Source organism: Diabrotica undecimpunctata, chromosome 11, assembly GCF_040954645.1.
Source record: "Diabrotica undecimpunctata isolate CICGRU chromosome 11, icDiaUnde3, whole genome shotgun sequence".
NCBI lineage: Eukaryota > Metazoa > Arthropoda > Insecta > Coleoptera > Chrysomelidae > Diabrotica > Diabrotica undecimpunctata.
This window is the reverse complement of record NC_092813.1, coordinates 18,627,738-18,634,818: the sequence shown is the minus strand read 5'-3', so window position 1 is coordinate 18,634,818 and position 7,081 is coordinate 18,627,738.

The window sequence follows — 7,081 nt, the reverse complement described above, 5'->3', positions numbered from 1 at the left end:
TTCTCCGTGCAAGGGAGGTATGGGTTTCTTGTCCTGTCGGAGTATTTTCGATAATTTCCAGAAGGCGGATTTGTTTGGGTCTAATTCTTGGATATAGTTGTCCCAGCTTTCGCTTCTATGTTCTCGTAGTTGTCTTTTAACTTCCCTATCTAGCTCATTTGCAATCCTTTTATCTTCTATAGTTCTAGTGCGATAGGCTCTTCTTCTTTTTCTGTTTTTTTCTTTTATTAGGTTTTGTAGTTCGGGACTTATATCTCCGAATCTTCCTTTTTGTCGGGTAGTATTTTCGGTTTTTGAGCTGGCATCGATAGCATTGTTTATTGTTATTTCTAGTTTAGCTACACTGTCTTCTAATTCTGCGATGTTGTTAATTGTTGGAATGTTACCGATGTTTTCGCTAAAAACCCTTCTGAAGTTTGACCAGTTTGTAATCTTCTTTTGGTGGGGCTGCAAATAGTTTAGTTCTATTGCACCCAGGGTCAGGACGATTAGATTGTGCGTTGAATCGCCTTCATTTAGAGATTGTATCTCGTATTGTTGACCCACGTTGTGTAGGATTGCAATGTCTAGATGTGTTGGGAGTTGTCCGTGAAAACAGGTCGGTCCTGTTGGTCCGATCACGTAGGTGTTTGGTCTGTTTTCGAGATGGCCGCAAAGTCGTCTTCCGTTGTTGTTGGTTGCTCTGTCGAACCATAGGTGAGATCTCGCATTAAGGTCTCCTATAATCACTGTGGGCTCTTCTGTATCGAGGATTAGGCTCAAGTCTTCATCGAATATCAAATCGTTTGGTCTGACATAAGCTGACACTATTTTTAGTGTTTCGTTGTTGGCCTTTAATCTGACTAGCGTGGCTTCCATTGTCACCAGTCCATCTGGTATTGGTATGTGTTCATGTTCTAAGCCTTTTTTAACTAGTATGGCTGTTCCTCCTGATATCGCTCTATGGTCAGTTCTATAGATATCGTAGCCTGGGAATTTGGTTTTCTTCCTTGCCACTAATTTGGTTTCTTGAAGGGCTACGATATCGAGCTCTAATCTGTTGATCATCTCATCCAAAAGGTTGAGTTTTTTGAAAATTCCACCGGAATTCCAGGACCCTATGCGTAGATCCTCCGTACGGTTCGCTAGCATTGTCGATTTATTTCACCGAATGCAGTCATCATCTTTGTAGCTCTGTCCATCATGGACATCATCTCCATCATTTTTTTGTTATACTCCGTGTGGAATGTAGCAATAAGAGTGGCTGCGTCATTCATTGTGGGAGCTGCTTCTTCTGGGGTTGTTTTAGCTGCTTGAGCGTAGCTAAAGCTCGTGGATGTTGTTGCTGGTTTTATTGGCCTGCTCGCCGGTTTTACGGGGGCAGGGGTCTTCTTTTTAGGAGCTTTTGAGCATCCTCTGTAGTTAGCCGTGTGCGCTTGATCGCAGTTGGCACATTTTGGAGCTGTTTCTTTACTCTTCTCGCAGTCGTTGCTGAGATGGTTTTCACCACACTTCACACATCTGGAGTCGCAGTGGCAAGCCTTAGAACTGTGGTAATATCCCTGGCAGTTAAAACACTGTAGGGTGTCCTTCGTTATTTTAAGTTCGTCTTCGAAACGAACCCTCATATAGCACAAGTTTGTAACTTTTCGTATTTTCTGTACGTCATCCTCCTTGAGGGTGATCATGAAGAAAGGCAGTATTTGTTTACCTTCTTTTTTTGAGAACATGTTGCTGACTCTTGTTACGTCAACATCTTTTTGTCTTAATTCATTTAGAATTAATTCTGTATTTGTGCTTGCAGATAGCCCTTTTAGTATTACCCTCTTTAGTTTCTCACTGTCTATTGGGTAGGCAATATACTCTACCTTCGGTGTATGTTCTTCTAGTATTTTAACTACTCCTAGGTAGTCTTCCCTGGTTTTAGTGTTTATTACTATTGATCTGCCGGATCTGGCAAATTTATTGTCGGAGAATATACCTTTTTTGGCCGCTTTTTGCAGGATCGCTTGATGTTCTGCGACCGTCTTTAGGATGATCGCAGGAGGTTTAGGTCTTCTGACGTTAACCTCTGCAGGTATCTGAGGGGCATCGTTGATTTCTTTGTCAACTTGGGTTTCTTTTTGTGTCTCCAAGTTTTTCTGGGCTTTTCTTTGCTCACTTCTTTTTTGGGTGTCTTTAGCGGCTTTAGTGAGCGCTTCGTCGTTCCTTTCTTGGATCTTTTGAGTTTGTTTTTCAACAACATTAAAAGATTTTTTAGGTTTCTCGCTACTGTTTGTTGGTTTCTCAGTAACGGTGCCTTTTTTTGCTTTTTCTTTTTTTTGGACTTTTGTCCATCCTGCATCGTTTTTCTCCGTTTCTTTTTGTTCTTTCGGCTTTACTGCGCCTCCAGACGTAGAAGGAGTGGCTTTTTCCATCTTGCGTGGAGTTTCGTCTCTAGGCTTGTGAGTTTCCCACAAGGCCTTATCCCTTTCTTTTTCGTCTTGTATTAGCTTTTCATTTCGCTCGGTCAGAGCCAATATATGGCCGACCAGTTTCTTAATTTCTTTATCCTTTTCTTGGTTCTCCTTCCTTAACTCAGTCATCTGAGTTAGGAGATCCTGGATTTGGGCCTGTGCCTGTTTTTCGCGCTGACGACTCTCTTTCTGCAGTTGTCTTATCTGCTCTGTTCATAGGTCTACCGATTTGTAAAGACCGCTTTCGTCTTTATCCTTGGATTTTTTGGACACTTCTTCTTCGTCGGAGTGTTCTGCAGTTGGCCTTTGCCTTTTTTGTTTTTTGCCTACCTCCGGCTCGGCATCGTAGACGGTGGAGATGATGTCCACCGTGGGAGCTTTCATTTCGATGTTGCTTTCATCTAGTGGGGGCGGGGCTTCGGCGCTTAATGTTACGTCCGTCTGGGCGTTCAGGTGGTCGTCCGACTGGACGTTCAGGTGGTCGTCCGACTGGACGTTCTGGGGTTCGTCCGACTGGACGTTCTGGGGTTCGTCCGACTGGGCGTCCATGGTGGTTGAGACGCTATCGTCTGTTTCCACCTCGCTGTATGCTTCTTCTTCGTTCGGGACGAACGATTCATCATCGGAGGTATCTTCGATTAACTCGGATTCAGGGGATAATTTAGATGTAAAGTTGTTATAAAGCTTAATCGCTGAAGCAACCGTAGGGGTGAGTGACTCGGGATAGTCACCTTCTTCTTTTTCTTGTGATGTCACCTGCGTGACATCACTTTTTTGGGGGGAATTTCACTCATCTTGCCGTAAGGCAGTGAACATAAATGTTCAAAACTAAAATTGGAGTTTACTACTCAGACGACTCTGTTTTTGTCTTCCCGCCAAGCCGCTGCCTGACGGTTTTCCTGGGTGTCGTCCCAGCAACCTCTCGGAAGTTCACTCCCTGATTTCTCAGGGAGGGATCCTCTTGACGTTTCACTCACCTCAGAGGCAGGGGCCGTTTCTGTCCGACTTAGATTCTAAATACTAAGCCTTACAGTGTCATCCCTGTCGACCCACTGAGATGAACCCGTATTTTTCGTAAACACGAAGCTATCAAAAGCCTCCTACGAGGAGCCTATAAAGGCAACCCCTCGAGGTTTAACTTAATGACAGCCTCGCATCCAATCTTCGCTTATTTGAAAAACAAGTGCCTGTGCCACGCACGGTGTCTTACACACCGGGAGCTGAGAAGCTCCGTTGACAACAGGTCAGTTGTCCCCACCTAAGCACACTTCGCTGACTCGCGTCCGTATCGTCCGATTGCTAGAGCCGAACTGAGAAGACTACTCAAGATGAAGAAAATGTTCTCACGACACAATTTTTAAGAGGCAAATTTATATAACATCTCCCAATAGATGTCTACATCAGGATGTCCTGTTTTGGCAAGCTTATAGTGACGCATTTCCAAATAAATCTTAACGAAAAGTCTATTAGTTAAAATCAAAGAAAGAAAATCTTTGTATAGATACAAGAAGGCTGGTAAAGGTTTTAAAATTAGCAAATATACACCAAAATCCGATAAAACAATGTATAGAAATCCCTACGACTACGACCCTACGATGGCAAAAAACTCATCACCTAAAGACGATTCGTTGTTTTCAAAAACAGATCAATGTACATACAGACTGCTGTCCATTTAAGCCCCGATTCATAGAACAACAAGGCGATTGTCTAGGTCTTGCATACCCAGGTAGATAAATTATACCTCCATATCCTGGCGTTTTTCCATTCGACATCGAAGTGGCTGCATTGCATACAATTCACTTCTTTCAGGAATATTCAGGGAAGAAATTACAGTCTAGGTGTAAAAATGTGTACATATGGTATAGTTTTATCAGAAAACGTGGTACTCATTGTAGTGAATGCAATAATAAACCAAATCCCCCATAAAAAACAATACATGGTAAAGGATTTACTAAATTTAGTGATTTGCCCGGATATCCTACAGGTATACCAATGCAAATCGATATGCTTATATGCAGGCTTATATGGACCCTTTGCAAACGAACTATTATATGCCACACTGGCCAAGATCCTGAAAGAAGTCCAGAATAAAACCAGACTTGTTATGAGTATTTTCTAGTCCGTATGATAAAGAAAAACTACTTAAAGTAGATGGTCCTCAAAAGGCTATTGACAACATTGTTAAGCTTATGTGGTAGTATCGACATCTCCAGGGATTAACAGATAGTTAGAAAAATAAAACGAAGATTTCCAAATAGAAGTTTGAAGTGTTGAAATCCAAGAAGCAATGGTAGCGAGAAAATTAGGTCAAAATGAGATAATCATCTTGGGCTATAAAATAACCTCGCCGTGGTAGAAAAGGCTAGTCATCAGTCTTGGTCCCTCTATTGTGGGATATATCCCGGGGAGCACGACCGATAAAGCTAAGTACAATCCAACTAACGTCCAGCGTCTGTGTACCGGGTGCACAAGACACTACATTTTTTTCCAAATTATCCAAACACATTTCTTTAATAAAAATCTTCATTTCTTCCTATATAATAAAACCCATCCTACAGTAGGATGAGCGCAGATGAGCCTGGATTGGTCACCGTGGCTCATCTCCGGCCATCCACCAAATTTCAAGTCAATTTTATTAATTAACACTTTTATTAATTTAGATTCTTAACATCCATACAAACGGATATGCATAGGGCAGGCGGCTATGCATAATCCTAATATACCGCCTCCCTAACCTCAAGGTGTAACACCATCGTGCCAAAGAGGTGCATTGCCCAGGGGTAATAAAGTGGGCTACAAGCGATGCCCAAGGGAGGTGGCGAACCTGAGGGGAAAACAGCCTTGGTGGGGTAAGGGCGCACTGCCCCACTGGAACGATCAGTACGACCCAACTCGTGGGAAGAAAGATGAGAAAGAAAAAGAAAAATAAAAGAGACGGAAAAGGGAACAGTGGAGATGAAGAAGAAAGTAGAAGAGGAGGAGTGAAAGAAAGGGATGAAACTCAAGGGAAGAAAAACTGGAGAAGAGAAGTGGAAGAAATTGTAGATAGAAATAAAACAAACAGAAATAGCGGGAAGGATAGGGAAGAAAGGGAAAATCAGCAAACCAAGAGAGAGGAAGAAATAAAGGGAGGAGAAAAAGAGAAAGGCGAAAACAGGCAGAAGGAAGAAAAAAATAAAATGAGGGAGGAGATTTTAAGGAAAGAAAACGAAAGAAAGGAAGACGAAGCAGCAAGCAGCTCAGACAGCAGATGCAGCTTTGACGATGAATGGAAAAAAAGGAGGTCAAGAAAAAGAAAACCAAGCAACAGGACAGAAACGTCCAGTTTAGAGGAAGAGGGGAAGCCACTGAACTACAAAACTAGATCAAAGTTGGAGCGTCTCCAGGACAGCGTAGCGGAACTCGGGAAACTTATGAGAAAGGTGCCAAATACAAGGCTATCCATAAAGAGGGAGGTCGACATCTTGAGAAATCGGATGCTCGATTATATCGAGGAAGTGGAGGAAAATAATGAAGAAGAGGCTCCAAGAAAGTCTGTATGCATGACATCCAGAGGTGTGCAGATCAACATGGAACCCTTGAAAGTTAAGAAGTTGGCGACAATGGGGGTTCAAGTGGATCTAGAGAATCCAGAAGCCATTAAACGAAGGGTAGACGCTATCACAAATAAGATGACAACATGTAAGGAAGAGAAGGAAACAATAGAATTTCTAAATGAAGACTGGCCAGAGGAGGTCTTCACTAGGACTATAGTGAAAGAAGGTAACATCTCAGAATTAACAGGACACGTGGCAGTCTTTGTCACCAACAATGACGAGGACAACAAAGCCATGGAAAAGGCCAAAGCTATGTTTCCGCAGCTACCAGGTGCTCCAGCGGAGGTGGATGAGGAGGGCGGCCTGGGAACTACGAAAGTCACGATGTCTGTTCATAAAGATGGAACGTGGATCCACAAGGAGAAGTATGGATTTAAACTTCTCCCAAACAAAAAGGAAGAACCTGTGCCGGTGAAGTTCCTGAAAACATGCAGGAAACTGGTACAGAAGATGGAGGAGCTGGGAAGAGAAAACCTATGAATCCACACACCGGCAGCACTGGGAGTTGAGACATCGAGAAAAATTATGGAATGGGCTGTAAGAGGAAGAGATGTAACGATCACGCTCCTAGGTAAAAAAACAACAAGAAGGTGGACCAATATCAACACCAAGTCCAAAGAACAAAATGGAGTCGTAATCATCAATAAAACCAAAGAAAAATCCTTTGTGGATTTAATGACAGAGGTAAAAAACAAGCTGACAGGAAGAAAGGACATTGACATTAAAAGGATCAGACAGACTAGAGACCAAGGAATATCACTGGAGTTGGTCGGAGGACGGGAAAAGGCAGAGGAAGTGAAGAAACTTTTCTCTGATAATACATGCGTGTCGAGAGCAGTGGCAAAAAGAGGCATCGTGAAGAAAAGACTCTTAATACAGGAAATCCCACCCAATACAACAAAGGAAGAGATCCAAAAGGCCACAGAGGAAGCAGCTGGAAAAGAGCGGGTCTGTGACATTATAAAAATTTGAACCTAAACACGAGGCGCAGTAAGAGGGATGATGAGTGCCGTGATCGATGTGGATGAAGATGTTGCCGAAAAGATCTTG